This window comes from Triticum dicoccoides, chromosome 6B (assembly GCF_002162155.2).
Source record: "Triticum dicoccoides isolate Atlit2015 ecotype Zavitan chromosome 6B, WEW_v2.0, whole genome shotgun sequence".
NCBI classification, from domain to species: Eukaryota; Viridiplantae; Streptophyta; class Magnoliopsida; order Poales; family Poaceae; genus Triticum; species Triticum dicoccoides.
Window position 1 is genome coordinate 713,004,251 of NC_041391.1, and position 27,413 is coordinate 713,031,663.

Here is a 27,413-nt window from a genome sequence, read left to right on the forward strand (position 1 = left end):
GCGGCTCGGTTCGGCACGGGGTCGATTACCTAGCACAGGCTCCATCAATTGGATTATCGCGCCTGCTCGGCGGCCTACAGATTCTCTCCTCACGCGTGTGTTTAGCTTAGTTCAATTCGGTGTGAAATCAAGGTTTTACCTTCTATTGTAGTAGGAGTAAGATGGCGCGATGAGCTCTGCAGAGTGGTGCAGAGTCCTCCTTCCATGCCAATAATTCAGATTTGTTCTAGTACGTAATTGTCATTCATATGTGCCAGTTCTTGGATGGTCCTGCACGTATGGTTTCGTTTGCTGAATTTACACAAGCCACGCTGAGAATTCTTGCTACTGTATTGCTAATTCCGTCCGTGTACCCATCCTTACTGAATCCTTGTATACTGAATCTGGAAGAAACACTACCTGAAGAAAACAGAGCATTTATCAGTTCAGAATTCTGCATCCCTTCGTGCCTGACAGCACGACCTGCTTGCCAAAATGATACAATACCCTTCATCCTTTTCCAGACCTGAATTTTCAGATTTGTGTTCGTGATGTTTCAAGCAAAGCATCAACTGATGTTCCCCTGACTGACCGCCGCATTCCATTGCAGCTGCAGCAGCAGCCATGAGGTGCCTGTAACAGGCTCATAATAGGAACGAGTGAGGCGAGACACAGCGGCTTGAGGTGCTCGGTAACCTCTACGGTGGATTGCCTTGTGTGCTGTGGACAAGGTTAAGGATGAGTGTGAGCGGCTATTGAATTCTACAGTTTCAAACCCCATTGAGAGTGTATATATGCGGCTTCTTTCGATATATTCTCCATGTTATAAGTTTTATGTCATCTCTTCTGAAAAAAAGATAACAAACACCGCAATTGTAGTGGTTTGTTGCCATCTAGCTTTTCGGATTTTTGAATCCCCTGTAATTTCTCTGTAAGTATCCCTAGATATATAGGACAAATTAATTCATATGCATGTCAGCTGCATGAACTAAGAGGGTCAGATGCAGAATTCAGTTTAGCTCGACTGTCATGTACATCCGTTCATTTTCTAGATGGACCAAAGGGAACTGGAATTTGGTTTTCTCACGTGTTTTGTTTTTGCTGTTCTCAATTGTATTTGTGTGGAATAGAATCTATGCAAACCATACCATTTTCTCATTCAAAACTAGTCATGACCAATTTATTATGCTTATCTTTGCTTATACTGTATTTTTTGTTCAGGAATCTGGAGTTCATGTATCATTATCAAACACAAGCTTGTGGAAGGGGTGGGTGTGGCTGGGAGAAAATGTTAAACAGGAAGGGAAGAAGCTGGATCACCACAAACGCCATGGAGGAGAAGCCCACAAATGTAAGTAGCACTACATCTTTAAACCCCCAAAGATTTTTTTTTCCTGAAGCAAAATTTTCATCAAGGCACAAACATCAAGTGTTTGTCACACTTGAAACTAATGTGCCGACGTGGCACAGCGCAGTGGATCTCACGAATTCCACCACCACTCCTCGCCGCCGTCCATGCTCCGACGTCAGCAGGGCCAGCAAGACGGCGACTTCCACTGGCTGTAAGCCATCAAAGCTTTGCATGCGTGAGGCCGGGTTGATGTTGACTTAATCAATCTCCCTGCTGGCGAGGACTTCCTACAGGTAGCACCAACTTAGCTGCTTGTGTACATGTTGATGGATGCTCTGCGAAATATCTCTCACCACTAGGATGATTCGGGATTCACTTTAACTCTTTACTTTGTTTCTTTGTTAGATTTTTGTGTTTATTGCATTCTGTAGCTTCCTCAAGAAGTAAAATGGTGTTGTGTCTAGTCCTCATTAACTACGTGTTTAGTTCCTTTACAGGACTAGTTCAGTAATGAGTATATAAATACTCAGGCATTCAGTATTTTGTTCATCCTGCAGCTTTGCAAGTATAAGCACCACCATTGTTTAGTTCCCAGGATCTCTTTGCTGTCATGTTGAATTTGGAGGTGATACGTTCTTCCGTTGAGTAACCAACGGTTGGGTTTCAACAACTAACAGTGCTACACCACCTTGATTTTCATGTGGTGTATATGTTTGTAAAGCACTTAGCAATTGGTAAGCCGGTTATCTAGTTAGCAAGCTTATTTTTTAAACATATGCTTATCTCATTTTAGTGAGCTCAGCTTCAGTCTTGTGCGAAAAATTCTATGGTTTTGTCTCTAATTGTGCTATTATCGATTTCTCGGTTTAAATCATGGGCCTGGTTTCTGGTGGAAATATAATTCACGGGCCTATGTGGCATCTGTTTTGATCGGTTTCACAGAGTGTTTAACTTATCTGGTTCAGAGGTGCTTTGACATTTCAACTTTTCTTACTTATGCTTGTGTAGTTGTCTCCCAATATTTATCTTCATGTTCATACAGTTTCTTACTTCTGCACGCTTCTTCTATGCAGTTAAACACACATGTCTGGTTATCAAAGACTCATGTAGGATGGTCCCGAGCTCCAAACCATGGAGGCAGTGGCCTCTTCTCTGTCTCTGTTGGTTAGCACCTGGCCTTCTCCCTCTACTTTGTTTATCCTAGTGCCCACAACCTGGTCATCTCCACTCTCTTCTGACCTCCGCCTCACGGACGAGGTGAGATGGAGTGGTGGATCGATTCCCTTGGCATCAGCTTGATTATTTCTCTTAGTGTATGATGACAGTTGAAACCTGAAACATTGTGTATGAAGTCTAATCTTATGCATGCTCATTTATCCTTCTTGTTAATGGAATTGGGGCTGGCAGAAAATGTTAAGCACGAAGGAAAGCAGCTGCATCACCACAAACGCCAAGGAGAAGCACACGAATGTAAGTAGTACTGCTGCTTTAAACTCCCAAAGGTTTTGTCTCTAGTAAAATTTTCATCGAGGCATAGACATCAAGTGTTTGTCACACTTGAAACTAATGTGCAAAGGTCAGAGAAAAACAAACAAGTGTGTGCATTGGGATCATTTACTGGTTGGTTGCTTACCAAAACTTAAGCTTTGCCTTCTAGCAATCAATGCATGCAAGCTGTGTATGCGCATGTCGACAGGTGCAGTTGTACTGTAGCGACAAATACATAGTTCTGCTGCATATATACACAATCCTCAAACAGGTGCATAGTAAGAACGAGTAGGGTGAGATAGAGCGGTTGGAGATGCGGTAGCTAGATTGCATTGAGTGTTGTGTACAAGGTTAAGGACGAGTGTGAGCGGTTGTTGAGTTCTGTACTTACAAACGCCATTGAGTGTGTATACATGCGTCATCTTTCCATTCTCCATGTTATAAGTTTCCTGTAATCTGTTCTTGAAAAAGGTGACTCACACTGCAATTGTAGTGGTTTGTTCGCACCTAACTTGTAGATTTTCTAACCCCTTGTAACCTCTCTATATTTGTCCTTAGATATAAGAAAAATTAATTCATATGCATGTCAGCTGCATGAACCAGGAGGGTCAGATATAGAATTGAGCTTAGCTCGATAGTCTTGTATGCTTGTTCATTTTCTAGATGAACCTTAGGGCGCCGGAATTTGGTTTTCTCATGTTGTTTTTTTAGTTGCCATTTCAACTGTATTTGTGTGGAATGGATTCTATGAAAACCATACCATTTTTTCATTCAGAAATAGTCATAACCAATTTATTATTGTTATCTTTGCTTACATTGTTATTTCGTTCAGGAATCTGGGTTTCCATTTTGAAGTTATAGCTGCTGTACTGAAAGGAAAGGAACTCTTTTCTCCGTGAAAATGCAAAGAAAAATAAATCTGGGTTATTGGTCACTCACCTGACCCAGGCCCCAGATAGAGCAATCGAGGCGGTGGCCATGGCGCTCCCAGATCGGCGATGGCCTCTACAGATGAGCGCCACCCATCGCTCATTGTCAAATGCTTCGAGTTGCCCGCGATGAAGCTGCTCGACTTCGGTGCCTCCCCTCCGTGTGGTTCCGCTCGAGGGCCGTGCGGTTCCTTGTGAGGGGAGGGCTCGGCTGCTCCGACGCCTCAAGGTCTCCTCCACCCCTCTCGTCCATCTTCTCCTCTCTGCGCCAGCGCCCCGATTTGCTCTAGTCCCTGATGCGGCCCATGTGCAGGTGCACGAGCGATCCAAGGACCTTTGTGCTGGCTCAGGGATCTCACAAATCCACCACCACTGCTAGCCACCGTCCATGCTCCGGCGTCAGCAGCTCCAGCAAGACGGCGACTTCTGCTTCTTCCTGTCCCATGAAGCGTCCTCCAAGCTGCCCCCAATTCCCCACTCTCTTCTGACCTCCGCCTCACGACCGAGGTGAGATGGAGAGGTGGATGGGTTCCCTTGGCATCAGCTTGATGTTTTGCCTTTGTTTCTGACGACAGTTGAGACCTGAAACTTTGTGTATGCAGTCCAATGTTATGCATGCTCATTGATCCTTCTTGTTAATGGAATTGTGGCACGGGTGTGGCTGGGAGAAAATGTTGAGCAGGAAGGGAAGCAGCTGGATCACCACAAACGCGGAGGAGAAGCCCACAAATGTAAGTAGTACTATTGCTTTAAACTCCTACAAACCTTGTCCTGAAGTAAAATTTTCATGGAGACACAGACATCAAGTATTTGTCCCACTTCACACTAACGTGCAAAGGTTAGAGAAAAACAAACAAGTGCATGCTTTGGCATCAATTGCTGGAGGCTTGCTTACCAAAACTTAAGCTTTTCCCTGAAGCAATCACTGCATGCAAGCTGTGTATGCGCATGTCGACAGGGGCAGTAGTACCATGGCGACAAATACACAGCTCTGCTGCATATATACAGTCCTCTAATAGGTCCACAATGCTATGAACGAGTGAGGCGAGAAATAGAGTCTGGAGATGCTTGGTAACCTCTACGGTGCATTGCCTTGAGTGCCGTGGACAAGGTTAAGCAGGAGTGTGTGTGGCTATTGAATTCTGCAGTTTCCAACGCCATTGAGTGTGTATATATGCGTCATCTTTCCATTCTCGTTGCAATAAGTTTCCTGTAATCTATTCTGAAAAAAGATAACTCACACTGCAATTATATTGGTTTGCTGCCATCTAGCTTACGTATTTTTGATTCCCTTGTAACCTCTCTATAATTGCCCCTAGATATAGTAGAAATTAATTCATATGCATGTCAACTACATGAACAAGGAGCGTCAGATACAGAATTCAGTTTAGCTCGATAGTCATGTGGATTTGTTCATTTTCTAGATGAACCAAAGGGCGGTGGAATTTAGTTTTCTCATGTTCTTTTTGTAGTTGCCAACTTGCCTTTTGAACTGTATTTGTGTGGAATGGATTCTATCCAAACCATACCATTTTCTCATTCAGAACTAGTCACAACCAATTATGGTTATCTGTGCTTACATTGTTATTTTTGTTCAGGAATCTCAGTTTCCATTTTGAAGTTATAGTTGTTGTACTGAAAGAAAAGGAACTCTCTTCTCTGCGAAAACACAATGGAAATACAGTTGCGAGGAGAGGGCTCGGCCGCTCCGACGCCTCAAGGTCTCCTCCCCCTCTCTGGCACCCATCTTCTCCTCTCTACGACGCCGCCCTAATTTATTCTAGTCCCTGATATGGCTGATGTCCTCATGCAGGTGCACGAGAGATCCAACGCCCTTGGTGCTGGCAAGGCGCAGCAAAGCGGATCTCACAAATTCCACCACCACCGCTCGCCGCCTTCAGCAGGGCCAGCAAGGCTGCGACTTCCGCTTCTTCCTGTTCCGTGACGTGTCCTCCAAGCTGCCCCAATTCTCCACTCTCTTCTGACCTCCGCCTCACCAGCGAGGTGAGATGGAGTGGCGGATTCCCTTGAGTCTCTTGGCCAGAGCATGTATGCAGTCCAATCTTATGCATGTCAATGGAATTGTGACGGGTGTGGCTCGGAGAAAATGTAAGCAGGAAGTGAAGCAGCTGGATCTCTGCACGCAACAAGACGCTCACCACAACGCCAAGGAGAAGGCCACAAATGTAAGTAGTACTACTGCTTTAAAGTCCCAAAGATTTTGTCGTGAAGCAAAATTTTCGTCGTGACACAGACATCACGTGTTTGTCACACTTGAAACTAAGGTGCAAATGTTAGAGAAAAACTAGCAAATGCGTGCATTGGGATCAATTGCTGCTTGGTTGCTTACCCAAACCTAAGAAACTTTACCCGGAAGCAATCACTACATGCAAAATGTGTATGCGCATGTTGGACAGGTGCAGTCGTATCGTGGCAACAAACACAGTTCTACTGCATATACACACTCCACTAATAGGTCCATAATAAGGAGTGAGGTGAGATAGAGCGGATGGAGATGCTCGGTAACCTCTACGGTGGATTCCATTGAGTGCTGTGGACAAGGGTAAGGACGAGTGTGAGCGGTTGCTGAATTCTTCAGTTTCGAACGCCATTGAGTGTGTATATACGCGTCTTCTTTCCATTCTCTGTGTTATAAGTTTCCTGTAATCTCTTTTGAAAAAAGATAACTCACACTGCAATTGTAGTGGTTTATTGCCATTTAACTTACACATCCAACATAAATTCTTAGCCTGAACATGTTCAATCCAAATATGTCGAAACAGGGCATGTTGAGATTTCAAATATCTCATTTTTTTGTATTAAATATGTTGCACCAACTAGCTGACCTGATATCTCCTGTTATTTTAACCAGCTGTTCAATTGATCCCTCCGACGCTGCTCTTCCTCGTCCGCGCCGGATCTCGGTCCTGGGATTCTCTCCCTCCCAGCTGCTGTACCGCCCGTTCCCCTTCTTCACGATCGTGCTTCTGGACAGGGGCTCGTTGTAGCTACTTCAGGCATGGTGCACATACATCTGGTTGTGGTGGTCGGCAAGCAACCTTCTGTCCTTACTGAATGCGTCATCTACCTTCTGGTGGTCGTCAATCGATGGTGTACACCGTGTCCAGCATGGTGATAGTTAAACCTTTCCCACCCATGGCTTCATGTTGTTCTGTTCTTATGGTCCATAATTTCCCCCAGTTCACTTGTACACACATGGATGGATGGAACAGATGCAAAAAGAGAGTAGTAATATTGTTTAAGAGAGAGAGAGAGAGAGAGACTCACACACACACAAACTTGGATTGCTTTTTTGCATTTGGTCTTTAAAAAGTTCGCCCAACAAATGTCTCGGTAGGTCTGGCTATTAAAGTTATCTCAGTAGGCCCTGTTATGGTGTACTCCTACAAGCAATATCTATCTGGTTCACATGTACACATATAATATGGTCAGGAAAAATCTAGTAGTACAATATGGACAGTAAAACAACCTTGTTCTCAAGGTTCAGGTCTAGTCAGTAGCCGTAGCTGCAAAAACAGGAGAAAAGTCGGTCTGACTTGTTGCTTTCTCGATTTTTTTGTTTTATTTTGGAAATGAGTATGTCTAGTCAAGATTCTATATTGTGAAGATATGCAATGCCTGTCATTGTTTTTACTCATGGGACTATGTAAGTTGCTACATCTGTTTGATCCAGGAAATCCAATAGTTAGCATACAGTTTAAATAAATCGAATCAATTCCATTAATCTGGACAAATTTGAAGATAGCATCTATAAGGGTTTATTTTGTATTGCAGTGGTTGTGCTTGCACATTTAATGCTGCCGAGAAGCTACACATATTTGGCATTCGCGGCCGAGCCGCTCACCATCATGGAGTTGGATCACACTAGGTAATTCACTGACTCTAGCTTGCTCAGCTTGTTCCCTTTGTCCATCTAATTTCAGTTCTTCACCATGTTGATGTTGGTAGTGACTAATACTAGTACTATTCGTGTTCTTGATTCCAGACCTCAATGGCATGCTCTGCCATGTGGCCTCCTTGATGCTGGTCGTCGAGCACTGATTCGACTAGACTATCGCGCACATATTGATCACATTTGATAAAACAAGCTATGATCATTGGAGAGTACCCCTCAGATATATAGGTTAATTTGACTCGATTTTGGTAATATTTAGTCTGGCTTCTCTGTATTGCCCTTGGCGATTCATTGTTAGGTTTCTACACTACTCTTTACATTTTACACTTGGCATGTTTCCCGGTAAGACCTCGGAGGGTCCTATGTATAAATGAATCTTTACTTGGCCAACATATGTCTCGATACTAACTCGATCCTAACATGTGCCCCCACTGAATTGTGAATTTCCCTTGAACAACACACCTTCAGTTAGTTGTGGTGTGAATTTCAAATCCAATTACTACATTGTTAGTTCGAGGATGATTTCTGATGGCTCAGTACACACGTTTGATTTTCTAGCAGGTGCTTTGATCTGAAGGATTGGTTTGTGATACGTCATTGATTCATCGTTGACACAAATATGAAAGCACACTAGAAAGATAAACATAGGTATGCCACTATTACTCTCCTGTGCTCCATCTCATGCTCTGTGTGCCCACTTGAAATGAATAAATGTCATATACATTTCTTTTTTATAGTACTGAAAGATATGTAAGTAGGGGTGGCTTTTTTTATGAATATAAGTAGCAAAACAATAGAAGTTAGCAACATGATTGCAGATTGAATTGTCGAACTGATATGATAATCATTTGATCTATGATGGCGTATGAGTAGAATGCACATATGCACATATGTGACTCGGTTCTTTTAATATTATAGGAGATCATAGCTGAAGGGTGGGTTTCCAACGACGGTGGTGTGCTGCCTTTCTTCCAGTGCCGACAAGATGGCTAGTTTGTCGCCCCGTAACCCTGGTGGTGGGCTCCCATGGCTGCCTCCTGGGTTACCTACCACTTAGGTGAGTCCCTGATGTCCTTTTCCTTTGGCTACTCTTGTCTTTCTTAATCTTTGTTGTTTTCTGGTCTAAGACTCAGAGATGGGATGAATTCATGATTGTTGAATGCTTAGAAACTAGAAAATGGCTCTGTAGGAGGCATGCACGCTCGTACTGAGAGATGCTATTCGTTTGCTTTGTCTTCCAAATCAAGAGACATGTATTCGTGTGCCTCCAGCATTTATTAAATTTCTTCAAATTTCAAAACTTTGTTGTTGTACATGCAAGGATTGTTTCATTCATCAAGAAAATAAAACAGGCCATGCCCATCAGCAACTACTCCTACTGTTTGAATAAATAAGAAATGACCATCATTTTGGATAAATTACAGCATTAATCCATCAAGGGGCATGGGCAATTTCCTTGTTCTATTTCTTACTGAATCCGGTTCCATCAAAGATGCCGACAACTTTGCAGCCGTCCACCTCACCATTGCCGGCAATTGCTCCCTGCAGGTAGCATCTCATCTCCCTCTGCTCACTCACTCGCTGACTGAGCTGCAGCGTTTGTAAACAATAGTGTGTCTACTGTTGAGGTTCATGGGATTTCCCATCGTGGAGTGTAATACTAACTCTTAAGGTAACAAAACTATGATGCAACGTTTGTATTTTGAGCTAAAAATCTAGTAGTACAATATGGTCAGGAGAACAACCTTGTTCCAAGGTTCAGGTCTATTCACTAGCTGCAGCTGCAAAAATAGGAGTCAAGTCTGTCTGTCTGACCTGTTGCTTTCTTGATTTTGTTTTATTTATGTTGGAAATGAATCTAGTCAAAATTATACACTGTGGATAATATGTAATGCCTGTTGTTGTTTTTTCTCATGTGACTATGTAAGTTGCTACATCTGTTTGATCCAAGAAATCCAATAGTTAGCTTGCAGTTTGAATAAATCAAAAAGATTTCATTAATATGGTCAGGTTTCAATATAGCATCCATAAGAGTGCATCCAATTTTTCACGCTATCCCACTCACTTAATCTTATTCATGGTTAAGCATTTTTCCTTGATTCATGTCAATAATCTATTGGTCAGTTTACATTGCCTCTAATGTCCTCTGCTTTGTTTGTCCTGCTCAATTACTTATCATGATGGAGTAGGAATTTATCACTCGACAACTACATGATAGACTAGATTGGTAGTTAGTTTATGGTTTGAGTTAATCAAAACGATTATATAATTTCCAGTAATATGGACAAGTTTACGTTCACTCCACTTGGAGCTCTTAGTATAATCATCACTCTCGGATTTTGGGATACAATATCTTGTGTTTTCTCATATAAGATTCTTTATGGTTTAATCATTAATCTGGAGGTTTAATTTGTATTGCAGTGTTGTACTTGCACATGTAATGCTGCGCAAGAAGGTACACATACTCGAGCCAGGCCATGAGCCCACTCACTATGATGAAGCCTGACGCTAAGTTGGATCACACTAGGGTCAGTCATGGACTCGGTTGCTCAGCCAGTTCTTTCTGCCAAGCTAATTTCAGTTCTGCACCATGTTGATGTTGGTAGCGTCTAATACCAGTATCATTCGTGTTCTTGTTTCCAGGCTTCAATGATATGCTCTGCCCGGTGGCCTCCAGGATCAGCCTCGACTCATGAAGAACACCCAAGGTACTATGTAAACCATACTTTGCTTGCTTAACTGAGTATTTGTACTAGCATCAGTCAGTCATAATCAATTTATCATTGAAAAATATGAAAGCACATTAGAAAGATAAACATGACATCCAGTGTCTATTCTTTTATCAATGTGCATGTGTGTGTGCTCTCTTGAAGTCATTGAATAGTAGATAATTTTCTAGCATGCATGGCATTCAGGTATATTTGATCTCACACGTCACTAGTATTCTTTGTTATTCATTTTGGATTCCACACGTGATTGGAATCTTACATTCGGCACTGTTGCTTGTCTCCCAATAGGACTTAACAGAGGTTTATGACTAAATGAACCTTTAGTTGATCAATAAGTGCATGAATCCAACCTTATGAACCTTTTTTGACCGAATGATTTCCCAGGTAATGGTATATCAAGTGCCTGAAATTTTTGATGGCAATGTAGTTTATTTAGTATAGTAAAAGTGATCTTGTACCCTGATAATTGAAGAATTTTTTGATGTCCTCTCTAGGAGCTTGTCAACAGAAATGATGACCTGTATAGCTTGTTGTTCATTAGCTATTGTGTTCATATATAGCTCGCTGTCCTCCAAACTGAAAATGCCCATCATAATAAATGTTGCCTGGCAGTATTGTCCTTTATAGTTTGCTCCTGATCATCATTCTGTTACCATTTTACTTGGCCTTCAACTAATCTTGTTCCTGTGTACCCAGGGACCTGACTTAATGATGAGGATGATGTTGGAGGAATCGGAGTGGTCACTGAAGATCGTGGACTCGCATCCGCCATTGCTGGAAGTTTGAACTTCGAGAGGGCAGAGCGATCCCGTATGAGAAGACCACCGATGTGATCATAGGTAAGCCGTTGGTTCCTCTACTCTGCTCCATCTCATTCTCTGCATGCCCACTTGAAATGAATAAAGGTCATATACATTTCTTTTGTATAGTACTTGAAAGATATGTAAATAGGTGGGCTCTTTTTGATGAATAAGTAACGAAACAATAAAAATTATCAACTTTTTTTGTTTTATGCCGGTCATCGAGCGTCGGCTAGTGTTGTGCCGGTCATCGAGTCGATGATTTAATGTTCGGATCTGTGGTAGTGGTCTTCTGGCCACCACAAGTATGTGATTTTTATGATCTTTCTTTTTACTGAAATTGGTCTCTTGTAGTTCGGTGCTAATTAGCATCATGTTTGGTCTTTGATTTTTTTTATCCCTTTTGATTCTAGTCATAGATATGCTATATGTTTTTCTAAGAGTCTGTACAGTGCAGTTTATAAATTGGAGCTGACCTGCTGGGGCATCTTTCTGACATATTAACATCTATTTTGAATTAACTTACGTGAAATTGTACTTAAAGGTCAAGGATAGGGAATTAAAATGCTTCAACCGAATTTGATTGGAAACAACATGGTGCTATTGGCTATTAGTCTACTAGTTGGGTCCGACATTTACTAAAACAAAACCTCGTTTGCTTCTTTTTTTATTTGCTGAAAACCTCTGAGCATCTATATATTATGGATATCTTAATGTTTTGTAAAAAACATCTTTATAGTTTTCCTACTTTGAGTACTAATGATTTTGGTTTTTGCTCACATTTGTAGCATTTTCTCTGGGCGTACCTTCTGGCACGACACCGCCATCCGACACAAGTTTGGTCGGCGAAGCAGCTCTGCTTGCTCTGGCACTTACTTTGACGCCTCCGGTGGCTGTTGGTCCTCTTCTCTGCTCTCTCTCTCAAGCTCTATGACACTTGATACTTGTTGAGGTAGTGGAAACTTACTTGTACAAGTGGGTCATTGCTATTGGATATTTTTTGCTAGTTTTTTGGATCCCAAATCTTGGTACTGGCCTGCTGGTGTTTGTTTTTGTGTATTGAAAGAAAAACATGATTTTTCTTGGTGCTCGGGCAGATTTCACCTTCTAATCAATATTTGTGCCATCTAATCCATGCTTACTTGAATTTTATTTTGCTCCCATCTCCCTTAATATTGTGGATTAATTTCGTTTTAAGGCTATCCAAATGGTTGACAAACCATCTCTTTAGTTTTCCTGCCATCAGTACAAATCATTTTGGTTTCCGCTCACATTTGTAGCATTCTTGCTGGACGCACCTTCCGGGACCATGGTGTCATCCCACACTAGTTTGGCCGGCGAAGCAGCTCTGCCTGCTCTGTCGCTCACTCCAACGCCTCCCGCGCTGCCCCACCGGTGGCCGCTTCCTCTTTGGTCCTGGCATAGGTAAACCTAGTTCCTCTCCTTCACTCTCTCTCACGCCCTCTGTCCCCATGCATGGCCATCGACCCGTCGTAGATGAAATGAATAATGGTCATTTGCATTTCTTTATTTTGGTGCCTGAGAGTCAGAAGTCCCAATTTCATCTTGTTGGTCTAGATAGAGATTCTGGTTGCTCTGTTTCATTCTAGCTGAATGTTCCTGCAGGTTGCTCTCCTGGTTCAAGTTGATGTTGCTCTGCACTTGTGCAGGAGAAAAACATACATACCCACCCTTGTGCGCATGTTCAGAAATTTCTTAATGTTGATATACCTGTTCTGTTGCAATGCACACAAGACCAAAGGGAATCAAAAGTCTAGGATCTAGTTCTGTTTATTTTTATTTTTTTATTTTTTGAGGGGATCTAGTTCTGTTTATATCTGTTGCAATGCACATGTATTACCCTTGGCGATACTAACAATTCATTTTGAAACTGAGATTTGTCAACACATGTGTATGTATTATCCTTACAGATTTTCAAGCGAATAAATTTATCATGGCTATCTAAGTGTTTGCGTTCTGTTCTCAACCACAATTTGATTGGAGATAGAAGAAAGCGTGTATGCAGATACTTCTTAGTGCCTAAAAGACATAAGGAGCCATGCATAGAATCATTTTTAAGTCAGCGGTTCATGCCTACAAGCTTTTGTTTTCTTGCCACAAATGCATAGTGTTTATCTACCCTGAACCTATCTCACTTATATATTTTGTCTTTGTTTTGTGTTGTGTTCATGAGAGACCTGACTCGGCAGTTTTTTTTGTGTTGTGTTGTTTAGATAGCAGGAGGGATGTAAGACTGTTAGGCCCGAAGAGCATGGTGACATTGCTCATCGTTGACAGTGAGCGGCTCAGCCCTCGTCATGCAAATAGCCAACACCATCATCATCAGCGAGGAGCTTCTGTAGTACCTGCACCTGGTGAGGTTGGTGGTGCGCTACTACATGCCTCTACAACAAGACACGGTGGCATGCTAAATGGAGCTTTGAGCAGCAGCACATCGTGGGGAGAGGACGGATGTGGTGGTCTGGGAGCCTCGGGCTCCACTACATCTGCCACTAGAAGCAGCAACAGAACGCGTTGTTCGACTGTGCCAGCCTTGGCGGTGATCTCGACGATTGCATGGAGTGGAAGACTTTGCAGTGTAGCAAGGTTGCTCAGGTCAGGTTTTTCTTCTACTTGATTTATTTGTTTTGTTCCATACTAGTGTACAAGTAACTAATGTGAGAAAACAAACAAAAGGTAGTTACTTGTGTTTTGTTTTTGGGCTCCTCTGTATTTCATTTTTGTGTATGGGATCAGTCGGCTGAGATGAGATTCTCTATCTATTCATAGTAGCGAGTATCTCCCATCTTAAAAGTATTGACTGATGAAACTCGGAACAAGTTGCCTAGCTTGAAGTAGAAAATTCGTTGTAGCGAGTATCTCCCATCTTAAAAGGTGATGATGATGTTTACAAATGATCTGTTAAAAGAGTGTCTTATGTTTAAATACCCTTCTATAGAGGCAGGTTCCAATCGATTTCCTCGCTGCATTCTAGGCTAGCCTACTGATGCAATTTCATCTACTGAGTTTAGTATTGATGTTGGTTGCATTGGATGGTGGTTATCTCTTTTGTGAAGTATTGCAAAAAATCGTGATCTGAGGCACTAGCATGCCGGCCTTTTTAAGAAGGCATGTGTCGTGCAGGTGTTGTGCCATTTTTGTTTCTTAGATGATGAGGGATGCTCCATTGTTGAATGGGTTCCAGAGCACAACTTTTGTTTTAAAATAAATTCTGGTTTGTTCTATATTATGATTGCTTAAACTTTTGTGGAGTAACAGGTATTATAATACCAACTGTATGGGTGGTGCATAGTGTTTATCTAGCCTGAACCTTTATTGCTTATGTATTTTGTCTCTTTTGTGTTGTGTTCGTTAGAGAGAGGTCTGACATGGTGGTTTCTTAGAATATGATAGGAGCTGCTAAAGGGAAACAACCCTGGATGTAACAGGCTGAAGGAGGAGGTCTTACACATCTTCTTGGTTCAGGTGAATCCTTGCTCTCGTCTCTCTCACTGTCGTGCCGGCCATTGAGACCTTGATTTAGTGTTGGGTTCTGTGGTCGTGGTCTTCCAGCCACCAAAATCATTTGACCATGATGATCTTTCATATCAATCAAGTTGTTCTCTTGTAATGCAGTGCGCGTTAGGCCTTGTTCTGCTCCATGCTCCTGTTGCTAAAGGGTTAGGCTCAATATGGCGTGTTTGTCAGTGCCAAAGCAACTAGTAAAGTAGAGAATAATTTTAATGGGGTTCATTTATGATCTTCTCTTTGTAGGATCATATTAAGAGCTCCTATAATCTTTCCTGAACCTCCTTGATACGTTGCTTTTTGAAAGTGCTAGTGTGCTCCTAATAATTTTGTTTTCCATACAAAGCCATGCCACTAGTTTGTGAAAGATTATGCCCCAGCGGCACTGCCAATACTTGGGGTGCTTATGTCAATATGTCCTTATTTTTCACTAAGTTATGTATAATGGATCAGTATCTTGGTTTCCTCTCATTGGTTTTGAGAAGAGCATGTTGTTCTTGTCACCATTGTCTCGTGGTAGTATCAGCCAACACTTATGTGTGAGATTGTCTAGTGTCTTTTTGGGATCACCCACTATAAAACATTGAGTTTTGTGAAGTTGCTCTGGTTTCTTAATCCACGCATTGCATTTTGATGTGCAGGACATGAGAAATAAGGTGAAGAAAAAGGAAAAAGACCTGCTAATCTTTCCCTTCACCGTTGGATGTCGGTCGAATGGTTGATGGCAGGGGGAACTCACTCGACGTATCGAAGCTACTGTATGGACTAAGAGATCTTTAGAGATAGGCATTTTGTTGTTAATTTTTCCTTATCTGTAGGGTGTGGGCCGAATGGTCTTGTTCCTGGGAGTTTGTAAAATTTGGATTGAATGGCGATATTGGTATAGTCTCAGTGAGTGCTACATATGTACCACCATTGTAAAATTTGATTTGAATTGTATCGTGCAGCAAGGAGTTAGTGGTTAGCAAACAGATTGGATTGATTGGCTGTCATTTTGGCTCATGTGTCCTTGTACCTTTCTAGCATGTTGTGATGCCAAAAAATGATGATGATTTTTTATGTCAATGAAATCTGATGGTTAATGAATGAGTGATTTTGATACGACTGGTGCATGGAAATCATGATAACTATTGGTGATTCTTGAAAAACAACCAGGTGCTTTCAAATTTACCACTAGAAAAGAAACTGGGGGCATCTACATATGTTTACCTTCACCTTGTGTTTGTGTGTATGTGATTGTGAGCACAGACATGATTATTTACCATCAGCCAGCAGCCTGTCTGGTTGTTGTCCTGCTTGACATGGTACTACGGGTCTGTTGTCGCCGTCGCCGTGCACACCAGCTCGGACTTTTGATCTACTGCTCGAACTCCTTTGAGAAGAAAGCTCAGGATAATCTGTGTCATCTTAATTATTATGTGATCTAGCTAGCTAGGTTGTTCTGATCATCTGGATTCCTGAATTGGAAGACAACATTGAATCAATGTACGTAGTACCTATCTGTTGTATACAAGTGGTCGTTGCTATCTTCTCTAATATATATGTATACAAATCTTTTAACGTAGCATCTATTTGTTATGACTAATCCATGTGTTTTTTTCCGAGTAACTTGATAGGAAGCGGATGCAATGTAGGTTTGTTTGGGGAGAGAAGGGACATGATTAATCAGGGATTGACAGAGAGATCTGATGTGATTCATCACAACTTAACAGAGAGGGATCTGACGGGACTAACACAGGATTCAGAACATACCTTACGTAAATAGGAAATAATAAACCATCCCACGTACGTATTGTAATATACTATATGGAAACTAAACTACCTAGCGTGATTTGAGGGAGGCCCGTACTTAGTAGCCTCTTATCAGCAAGTTTAACAAACCATCCTAGTAAACCTCCTCGAAATCCTCTCGCTCCCAAAAACCTATGCAACCTTCCGTCTTTAATTGCTATCGCTTCACCTCCTCCTCCATTACTTCCTCTCCCTCCAGTTCTCGTCGATCGTTGGCTCCCTCGCCTCTCACGCGGATCAACCCCCTCTTCCATTACTTCCTGCATCCCTTTCTTGTCGATCCATTGGCTCCGGCGCGCCTCACACGGATCAGCCTCCAATCCAACGTCTCTCCGCGCTGCTCGCTCTCTCATCGCTGCCGTACATGATCTCCTCTCCTCTATAAATGGTCGCCCATGTGCTCTTTCCTCTCCTCTTGCTCCTCCTGCGTGGACTAAGCTGCATCTGCCGCACCCCCTCCTTTCTCCTTAATCCAACACACAAGGACTAGATGCAGCAGCAGTAGCCGGTCATATCACAAGATGCCGGGAGATGATCCACACCCTGTCGCCGATGCTCTGGACATACACGTGCCTGCTGCGTAGCTCTCCTCCGCAAGGTCAGGCTTGTCTCTGTAAGAGCACACCCTTTCCTGATCTAATCTTATTCAGAAAATCTTTGCATGGCGTACTCAAACTGACTATAGTGTTTTGTCACCCTTGGTAATGCGGATGGTTGCACCAGACATGGAACCGGAGATGAAACCGCCGGCCAAGCGACACCACTAAAACTCAGGATGAGATATGGAGGTATGTCCATTCGACCATAACGGGCTAGCCGGCATGTGTTTTATTCACAAATTCATCATAGCGAGTATGTTTATTCACGGGAAACCCCCCTTTGAAACCAAATTTTTGCTAATTAAAAGAGAGATACTATACAAGAGAATTGTGCACTGTTAGAACAACTTACAACATGTAACAGTACTATAATTGTGGTTTTAGAGTTACAGAAATGAATTATACTCCACTTACGAATACCTCCAAAGACAACTAAGTTTATTGGGAATAGAAATGTTTGACAAGATAATTGCCAGAATGTTCAAGGTCTGAACAAGTGTGCAAATGGGAAGATTTTAATTTGGCAACTTGATTTTGTTTTGGCTTAGCTATGGGATCCTGGCCCTTATGTTATGTACCTGCTATAGCAAGTGATATGTTTCTGGTTGGAGGCCTAAGGCCAATGTAGTTTTGATTAATACCAGATCTATCTAAACAACCGTTTCATTTGGTTCACACAACATTACTTTTGAGTGAAAAAAAATCATGTGGTTTTATTTATTAGAAATGAATTAGCAGTGCGGTTCATGTACACACTGTGCTTGCTTAATTTTTGAGCTCTCACAAACTGATTGGGACAAACACTAGTATGCATATCCATTTATCCTTCTAATCATATCATCTTTGATGTCAAGTGGTACTGAAAGTTTCAAACTACGTAGAAGGACGTAGTATAGATCATTCGTAACGATAATTAATCTGCACTAGTTTGTGTTTATTAAACCAACACCAGTGGGTATTTGTTTAGTCGGTACAAGTGGTTCCAACTACAATATTAAATATTTCTGATAGAAACATTCTGGCTGCCACCTGTACAAGTGTAGGAGTAATTTCAAAATTATCATAATTGATGGCATTCATGGTTTTTGGGCAAATACCAAGCAATTTCTCATGCAGCATGCGCCACCTCCAAGCTGTGTGTTGTTTTTTTTTTGAAGGGAAGCTGTGTGTTTTTTTTAAGGGGAGCTGTGTGTTGTTAAGAGGTGTTGTTTGTGTCTTTTCTCAGAGTTGATCATTTTAGATGGGCGGGCAAAAGCAGGAGATGAAGTCGTCCATGCATGCATGCATGCTTGAGCTCGATCGATCGACGTGCAGCTGTCAACTATATATATAGTGGTAACGGAAGGACATGGCCGTGGAGCGGTGTTGTAGTGCCGGTGTGGATTCGTTTCTTGTAGGAAAAAACGCGTTATGCTGCCGAAATTTCCGGCGAAATTCCGCACGACTTGTCGAAATTTTGGTCTTGTTTGTAAGAAAAGAAAAAAATCTAGGGTGTTGGGTGCAAAATGTTAGGGACTCGGCTGCAAGAACATGTTGTTTGCGGGGATGGAAAAGGAAAAAGGATGCATTGTTCCCGTTTCTATGACATCACGTGTCAAGTCGACCACGCGAGGAAAAAAAAAGTCGACCACACGAGAAAATAAAAAAGCAAGAGCAGCAGCGACTCCCGGCATCCGCTGACTATTTTTTCTATCTCGTGTGCTCTCTGTTTTTCTTCTTCTTCTCCCTTTATTTAATTTGCCGCCCCGCCGCAGACCAACCAAAAGAGAAAGAGGAGTACTCGTAAAGTAAAGAGCGAGCGCTTGCTTGGGTGGAAGCATGTTTTTGTGTTTACACGACACGAAGAGTCTACCTACGTATAGCGAGGATTTGCATTCTCTTGGTCCACCTAGCTAGGATTTGCTCTCCTTCCATGCATGAGACTCCTGGACTACCGAAAACCTCGCTTGTAATATACAAGGTCGGTGCTTTCCGACAATTAGAGAAAGATGACCCACGGCCAACGTTACTAGAGATCGAATTTTCTTCTTTACCAACAACAGAAAATTTAGCAGAGATCGAGATCGAGCCATGGACATGTTGGTCGCCAGCGGCTGGTTCACGGGGGTGCTGTCGTCGTTGACGAGGTTCCTCTTCATGTGGTCCATGGCGCAGCAGTGCATTCCGGATTTTCTCAGGAACTACGTCGACACGCTCGCCAGCCGCATCATGGACGCCATATCCCCCTATGACACCGTCACCATGGACGAGCGCCACCCCGACTACTTCGGCCGCAACCAGGCCTACGCCACCGCCGAGGCCTACCTCACCGCCACCTGCCGGTCCGGCGCCCGCTGCCTCCGCGCCACCCTCGGCTTCGACGACGACCGCATGAGCCTCGCCCTGGACGACCACGAGGATTGGTGTTAGAACAAATTTTTAAATCATTAAATGCTACTGAACATTATTTTTGAATGGTACAAAACATTTTTTAATTTCATGGAGATTTTTTACATTGTATAAACATTTAAGAGTAGCAGAAAGAAATTTCTGAAACATGTGAACATTTTTTTAAAGTCATAAATGTTTTTTAAAGATATGAAACACTTTTTAAAATTACGCAAACACTTTATAAATTGTCTAATTTTTTTGAATGTCACAAACATATTGTTGAAAATCATGATCAATTTTTAAATGTCGTCAACATTTTTAAAGCACGCAGGAGGGTGCAGCAGGCAATTTGATTTATCTAGCAACCAAAGAAGAAACAACACTGTCCAGTAGCTGAATTTTTAACTGAAGCTAGCGATCAAAGAAGCAGCCATGTAGGCAACTTGATTGATCTACAGGAAGCTAGCAGTATGTGTGCATGGCTGGATTGAAATTGAACGCAGTGCTGCTGAATTTGTTTAGCTAGCGACTAGAACCTATTATGTTGTTGTTTGTTTGTTGTTGCTTCAGTTAAACTGCACAAGACATGTACTGTAGTAGTACCTTGCATGTGTTTGATGATATATGTGTAGAAGAAAGATGCAATGCGGCCTTGGAGTGGTGATCCCTATTTTAGGATAGCTGTTGGAGACAGCGCTTGCTCATGCCCAAAATAATATATCAGTTTTCGTGTCGAAAAAGTTTTACTCCACCAACTTTTCGTGACAAAAAATAAGGCTGATGTTGGAGATGCTCTAAATGTGTGATTATTTGGTTGTCCACTTTTCCTTGTTGCTATCTCTTATAACTCTCTTGATCAGTCTGCTTATGGCCACTTGATTGCAGAATTAGAAATTTCATGGAAGCTTGCGGGTGAGTTCCTTTGAAATTAGAGTGCGAGCAAAATAGGGTATTCTCATTGTCTAGCTAATCATGGTTGTTATGTTGGTAGCACCCCTCGTTAGCTATGACAGGTTCCAGATTGTATCTCTGAAGCTTGTATTAGCGGACTATAATTCTATTCTTATGAAATAAAACCTATTCTTTCTCCCAGAGAAAGTATCTAGCATCATCACGTTTCTTCTTGTTTGAGAGTGTGTCTTCATGTTTTATTATCTCAGCAAAATCTGAACGCACATACTTGAACACATTTAATAGTAGATCATTGCACGCTATATAGTATGCACGGTTGAAAAACACTACCTATTCACTAGCCTACTACTGGTACTACAAATTTACGCATAAAGTCAAGCAGTTATTTAGGAGAAAATTTGACAAAAAGATTCACCCGAACAAACCAGGTGAATGGGGCTCCTGTATAAATTACATAATCTAATTTGTATTACTTGAAAGGAAGATAAACCAACCGATGCGTGTCAGCACCCTACGGACTGATTCGGATGCACGGATACATACTTTGTGTATACTATGTACGCATCATTTACTGACTCACACATTTGTACTATATGCTATCGTGGGCAGAATTATTGATCCTCGTCTTCTTTCTAGTCATCGTGGCTAATATTGTCGTCCCTATCGTCTTCCTCCTTTTCTTCATCACTACTGTCATTCCCTTCTTCATCTTTGTCCCCGGTAGATGCTTTCTCCTTCAGCTGGCAGGAGACATATGGTTGTCGCTTTATTGTATGAAATGCAAACGCCCTGTAATTGCTTTACTTTATCACTAAGCGGTAGCGATAGTCGTAGAAGCAATAGATGGCGTAACGACAACGATGCTACGATGGAGATCAAGGTGTCGCGCCGGTGACGATGGTGATCACGACGGTGCTTCGAAGATGGAGATCACAAGCACAAGATGATGATGGCCATATCATATCACTTATATTGATTGCATGTGATGTTTATCCTTTATGCATCTTATCTTGCTTTGATTGACGGTAGCATTTTAAGATGATCTCTCACTAAATTATCAAGAAGTGTTCTCCCTGAGTATGCACCGTTGCGAAAGGTCTTCGTGCTGAGACACCACGTGATGATCGGGTGTGATAGGCTCTACGTTCAAATACAACGGGTGCAAAACAGTTGCACACGCAGAGTACTCAGGTTAAACTTGACGAGCCTAGCATATACAGATATGGCCTCGGAACACGGAGACCGAAAGGTCGAACGTGAATCATATAGTAGATATGATCAACATAGTGATTTTCACCATTGAAACTACTCCATCTCACGTGATGATCGGACATGGTTTAGTTGATTTGGATCACGTGATCACTTAGATGAGTAGAGAGATGTCTGTCTAAGTGGGAGTTTTTAAGTAATATGATTAATTGAACTTAAATTTATCATGAACTTAGTACCTGATAGTATTTTGCTTGTCTATGTTTGTTGTAGATAGATGGCTCGTGTTGTTGTTCTGTTGAATTTTAATGCGTTCCTTGAGAAAGCAAAGTTGAAAGATGATGGTAGCAATTACACGGACTAGGTCCGTAACCTGAGGATTATCCTCATTGCTGCACAGAAGAATTACGTCCTGAAAGCACCGCTGGGTGCCAGGCCTGCTGCTAATGCAACTGACGACGTTAAGAACGTCTGGCAGAGCAAAGCTGATGACTACTCGATAGTTCAGTGTGCCATGCTTTACAGCTTGGAACCGGGTCTTCAACGACGTTTTAAACGTCATGGAGCATATGAGATGTTCCAGGAGGTGAAGTTAATATTTCAAGAAAATGCCCAGATTGAGAGATATGAAGTCTCCAATAGGTTCTATAGCTGCAAGATCGAGGAGAATAGTTCTGTCAGTGAACACATACCCAGAATGTCTGGGTATAATAATCACTTGATTCAACTGGGAGTTAATCTTCCTGATGATAGTGTCATTGACAGAATTCTTCAATCACTGCCACCAAGCTACAAGAGCTTCGTGATGAACTATAATATGCAAGGGATGGACAAGACTATTCCCGAGCTCTTCGCAATGCTAAAACCGCGGAGGTAGAAATCAAGAAGGAGCATCAAGTGTTGATGGTTAACAAGACCACCAGTTTCAAGAAAAAAGGCAAAGGGAAGAAGAAGGGGAACTTCAAGAAGAACAACAAACAAGTTGCTGCTCAAGAGAAGAAACCCAAGTCTGGACCTAAGCCTGAAAGTGAGTGCTTCTACTGCAAGCAGACTGGACACTGGAAGCGGAACTGCCCTAAATATTTGGCGGATAAGAAGGATGTTAAAGTGAACAAAGGTATATATGATATACATGTTATTGATGTGTACCTTACAAAGTCGATGTGATCGCGGTCGGCACGCTACCTCTACATCTACCATCGGGAATAGTTTTAGACCTGAATAATTGTTATTTGGTGCCAGCGTTGAGCATGAATATTATATCTGGATCTTGTTTGATGCGAGACGGTTATTCATTTAAGTCAATGAATAATGGTTGTTCTATTTATATGAGTAATATCTTTTATGGTCATGCACCCTTGAAGAGTGGTCTATTTTTATTAAATCTCGATAGTAGTGATACACATCTAATAAATAGTACAACTTATTTGTGGCACTGCCGTTTAGGTCATATCGGTGTAAAGCGCATGAAGAAACTCCATACTGATGGGCTTTTGGAATCACTTGATTATGAATCACTTGGTACTTGCGAACCGTGCCTCATGGGCAAGATGACTAAAACGCCGTTCTCCGGAACTATGGAGCGAGCAACTGATTTGTAGGAAATCATTCATACTAATGTTTGTGGTCCAATGAATGTTGAGACTCGCGGCGGGTATCGTTATTTTCTCACCTTCACAGATGATTTGAGCAGATATGAGTATATCTAATTAATGAAACACAAGTCTGAAACATTTGAAAAGTTTAAAGAATTTCAGAGTGAAGTGGAAAATTATCGTAACAAGAATAATGGAATTTATGATGTTGTTCGTGGCGTGCCGTTTGTGTCGTTTGCGCTGGCTACAGGATTTTCAGTTTTTAAAATGTTTTATCTCTTAATCGAAAAATCCGATTGAAAATCCGTTTTCACCATTAAATCCCTCGCGATGAGATCTTCGAAACTAGATCCCATGTTGATATGTTTTAATGAAATTTTTTTTGGATTAAAAGTTGCCATGTCTATTGCATATGAATTGCCATGATGTTTATACTGAAGTTGCCATGATATGTTTCAGCTATTTTCTTCTACATTTAAAAGTAAATTTTGACATTTATAAAACGGGGAATTAAGAAACTAGACTTGCCATGAACCATAAACTAAAATTGCCATGATACATGCACGTAAAATTGCCATGGTTCATACAAAAAAATAATTTTCATGGTCAAAGTACTGGAGTTGCAATCATCAAAATACTAAAATTCCCATGATCTACAAACTAAAATTGCCACATGGCAACTTTAGTTTAAGCCCTATGGCAACTGCAGTGTAAACATCGTGGCAACTTCTGGCAAAAAAAAAATTCGTCGAAACATATCATGGGGTCTAGTTTTGAAGATCTCGTCGAGACGGATTTAATGGTGAAAACGGATTTTTAGTTCGCTTTTTTATTTAGGAGATACAACAATTTTAAGCCGAAAACCAAATTTTTTTTTGTTGATGTCATCTATTCATACGTGGCAAAATGAGTGGTGATGGAGGCGTGTGGACGATGTGCAAACGCCCACACGTGTGGGCGTTAACATTTCCGTTATTTTATCATGTAGTACTGTTTAAATCTAAACAATCCGTAGCAGATCTTCATGGTTGGTCTTGAGTGGAGAGACCCTGACTGTGTCTTATTATGAAGATTGGAGTAGAAATTATAACCGGATCATCATTCGCTTTCTGGTTCGGATCTGGGCAAGTGTCATCCGAATCACATCTAGCAGTGTCCCCTATTCGCCTAACCCCGCACGACGCCACCAGCTCGGCGTCGTGGTGGCCGGCAGATCGCCCGATCTTGACGTTGAACGCCTCCACCCCGCTCCGCAGGTCTACAGTGAGGCTGTCCATCAGGAACCATGATAGCTGCACGCCGGTGCCTTTAGCGACAACGAGCTGCTCCCTCGACTTCATCGGCCCGACGCAGAGACGGCACGGTGCGGCGGTGCTGGTGGCGAGAGGGACGCAGAGGTAGGACAGGTGCACGTAGGTGCCAGCGTCCATGCACGCGCCTCGGCCCGGGCTGGCCGATGCAAGGCGGAGGGTGAGGTTGAACTGCGGGTCGAGCGTGAGGTTCTTGGACGGCGGCAGATCTAGGCCCGAGACGGAGTTGATCGTGACGGAGTAGCGCCGGTGGGGGAGGCCGAAGACGAGACCGAATGTCAAGCCGAGGGAAAGACCAGCAACATGATGAGGCACACCGAGCATCATTTGTCTAAGCACGACATCCTCTTCAAGCGTTGTCCCAGCATCGTCGCCGGCGATCGCGGGTTCTCGGGATCGGTGGACTTGGTGTCCAAGCCCGACGGGTATCCCACCATGGTTGCGCTTGTCGAATGATCTGACTATGGGTTGGTACACGATCTGGCTTGCATATGCTTGTTTAATTAGGGTTTGGATTTGGCGGCGGGGTCGTCTCCGAGGTTAGTTTGTATACGCACGCGTATCTGCTTAGGCCGTACGTGGTGCTAAAACTATGGACTTTAATCGATATGTACGTCTCTCTTTACTTAATTTGGAGTTTTCAACTACCTCACCTTCAACCGACATCTAAGTTTATTTTGATCAGCAAAAAATAGAGCTCACATCGTGGTACTTTTCTTTTTTGCTGGATTAGTTGCTGTGTGTTTTTTGCCTCTTCTATGCATTATCGGTCTCAAAGAATATTGGTTGTATACATTGCATGACGCAACAATTTTCATTCTATTGTCTAATAATAAAGTGACGATTAGAGGAAACATAAAGTACCACCTCTATTCTGAATTATAAGATATTTTAGGTATTTCAATATGACTACATATGGACCGGGAACACACATACTAAAATGCATCTATATATACATCCAGTTCAGGAAAAGTTAGAATATCTTATAATTTGAAACGGAGTAAGTAATTAATATATCAAGACATACTGCAAGATTGCCATCTAAACGGCAGCATATAATTCAGCACCAGTTTCATATGGTCCTTGTCTCGCATGTACACGTGTATAATAGTCCCTAATTGCAACCAGTTGAAATTGATAGGTTGTTTAATAAGAGATTGTCATCCATGCGCAATTAAATCCCTACTACTTCTCTAATTATATACTCCCTGCGTCTGGAAATACTTGTCATCAAAATAGATAAAAAGAGATGTATCTAGAACTAAAATATGTCTAGATCCATCCCCTTTTATACATTTTGATGACAAGTATTTCCGGACAGAGGGAGTACTAGCTAAAAAGATTGTAAGGTCCATATTTCACTTTTCTTCTCATCAGCCCTTCATCCAACCTATCTTTCTTGTCTAATAGTTCACCACCTTATTTTACTTATCTTCTAACCAATTTTACTTTGATTTACTTACCAAACATATCATCAAACTACAAGGAAAATCATGGGCAAAATTTGATAAACCTTTATTTACAATATCACAATAATATGGGCAGGTAAATCATAAGTTAACGTGCTCGAATATTTATATCCGCTGCAACGCAGGGACGGTCCTGGTTAAATAGGCAAAACTTTCTAGCTGTGTAGAATATTTCGTAGTTGCTGGATACATCATTTTAATAATAATTAAAGTCTCCGTTCATGCATGGCCAAATTAAATAACCAAACAACGCAGCATATACTGCCAACATAAATAAGAGAACAAACAAACCTTGCAAACTCTAGATGTAGGACATGCAACGGGTATTTCTATGAAATCTCGCAACAAGAAAAAACATGAATATTTCTAAGAAATAAAGCAAAGTGGTTAACACTTGTTTGGCGACTGGTCGATGAGTTGATGACTATCCACATATGTATACATATTACTAGGATAAACCATATGAGAATGAAAGAAGAAACTCTGCGATCAACTACGTACTATTATATTCTAGCTATAAGCAAACAACTATTGGTCGAGAAAGTCACATGGCACGGCCCCCAGACCGACTCGCATGCCCTTGCAGCCTAACCCCCACGGGTACGGTGACAGTACTCCTTCAAACGACCCGACTGGTAGGTGCAATGTGGCGTCGAACACGGCCACCCCTCTCTTCATGTCCGCCGCAAGAGCGTCCAACACTTTCCCTGCTGGAACCGCAGTGGCCATTGCCAGGACCTGCTGCTCCACCGCCTTCCGTGGCCTGGCGCAGAGCGGCCGCGTCTTGGGCCTGCTGGCGGCAATCCGGACGCCGCTGTAGGCCACCGTCATGTAAGCGCTGGGGTTGATGCACGCTTGTGAACCGTAGCTCCCGGAGGCGACACCGAGGGTGAGGTTGAACGAGAGGCCCTTTTTGGGGTCGGTGGAGGAGATGGAGTCTACCGCGACGGAGTAATGGGCGTCGAGCCTGTAGTACTCGACTGGGACGATTATGCATGCAGGTATCAGGAGGGCGCCGACTACCGCGAGCAGCACGAAGCACCAAAGCGGGCACCCTCTGGCGGCATTGATCTCGTGATCTCCATCGGGTGCCTGGCTCTCGACGTCGTCCATGTCCGGCAGCCTGCGCTTTTCGCTGTGGGGGTCTTGGCTCTTGGGTTTGAGTTTGGCGTAGACGCAGAACAGGTAATATGTATGGAGAAAATTAGAATCGATAGGCACGTCTCCGAAAGGAAATTAGTTTAATTATTAATTGAACCGCTAGCTGGAGTAGTAGCATCCTTGCCGGAATCGTGACCGTGCCTAGTTACTAGTAGTAGTCTAGTAGCAATGAAGCGCATGGGTCCATCAATCGGTCGCTAAAACATGCATGCATGCATGCATGCGTTCCTCCGTCGGCAGCTCGACTTTGACTTTGACTTGCGCAGGCGTTGTTTGT

The 27,413-nt window shown here is 42.4% G+C and overlaps 3 long non-coding RNA genes across 4 annotated transcripts; all 3 read left to right on the top strand.

The window, feature by feature from the left end:
- The first annotated feature begins 600 nt into the window (after positions 1–600).
- Positions 601–3,809, top strand: LOC119322359. The gene is made up of 6 exons (XR_005155561.1): positions 601–710; positions 1,201–1,330; positions 1,455–1,623; positions 2,404–2,494; positions 2,738–2,800; positions 3,651–3,809. It is a non-coding gene; the product is annotated as an uncharacterized LOC119322359 (long non-coding RNA).
- Positions 3,810–5,847: 2,038 nt separating this feature from the next.
- Positions 5,848–8,690, top strand: LOC119322213. Of its 2 annotated transcripts, XR_005155464.1 has the most exons (4): positions 5,848–5,933; positions 7,543–7,636; positions 8,225–8,311; positions 8,582–8,690. It is a non-coding gene; the product is annotated as an uncharacterized LOC119322213 (long non-coding RNA). The 2 variants fall into 2 exon arrangements; XR_005155465.1 differs by lacking the exons at positions 8,225–8,311; positions 8,582–8,690 and adding an exon at positions 7,754–7,804.
- Positions 8,691–10,305: 1,615 nt separating this feature from the next.
- Positions 10,306–12,065, top strand: LOC119324168. The gene is made up of 3 exons (XR_005156794.1): positions 10,306–10,371; positions 11,089–11,231; positions 11,981–12,065. It is a non-coding gene; the product is annotated as an uncharacterized LOC119324168 (long non-coding RNA).
- The last annotated feature ends 15,348 nt before the right edge of the window (positions 12,066–27,413 follow it).